A 499-nucleotide genomic window follows, 5' to 3' on the forward strand; every position below is an offset into this window, starting at 1 on the left:
CATAACCGCACTTGAATCTTATTCCAATCGAGTCATGTCAGGGGCAGATTCCTCTAATGCAAGGAACAAGAGTAATTGACTCTTATAGAGCCTCACTAGCTCCTGAAACTGTAGAAATGCTTATGTGTGCCGGAGATTGGTGCCGAAACATTCATGGAGTGAAAAAAAAGATAAAAGTAAGTTTATTTCAAATTCATGTTATTGAAACAAAATTAGTTTATTACTTATTGTTATTATTATTTTGCAGAAATTGAAGGCAGCAAAAGAGATTCTACTTCCCATAAAATGAATGTGATAATTGGAAAGGTACATTATTTGTGTTTAACACTTCGATTCCTCTTCAAATATCTTGTTTTAGATTTTACCACTACTATTTTATTACTTAAATTATTATTTTTTTATAGGGCCTGCAGTTGAAATTGGAAAGTTGGAAAGGATTATCGTGGAATGGACAAGAAGTTCCTGTTTTACTGCTTTAATTGCAAAATTTGTTTCACTT

The 499-nt window shown here is 32.1% G+C and overlaps 1 long non-coding RNA gene across 1 annotated transcript; it reads left to right on the forward strand.

Annotated features, from left to right (window-relative positions):
- Nucleotides 1-499, forward strand: LOC113760630. Its single transcript, XR_003467081.1, has 3 exons — nucleotides 1-176; nucleotides 248-306; nucleotides 405-499. It is a non-coding gene; the product is annotated as an uncharacterized LOC113760630 (long non-coding RNA).

The sequence above is a fragment of the Coffea eugenioides genome, chromosome 2 (genome assembly GCF_003713205.1).
Source record: "Coffea eugenioides isolate CCC68of chromosome 2, Ceug_1.0, whole genome shotgun sequence".
Taxonomy (NCBI): Eukaryota; Viridiplantae; Streptophyta; class Magnoliopsida; order Gentianales; family Rubiaceae; genus Coffea; species Coffea eugenioides.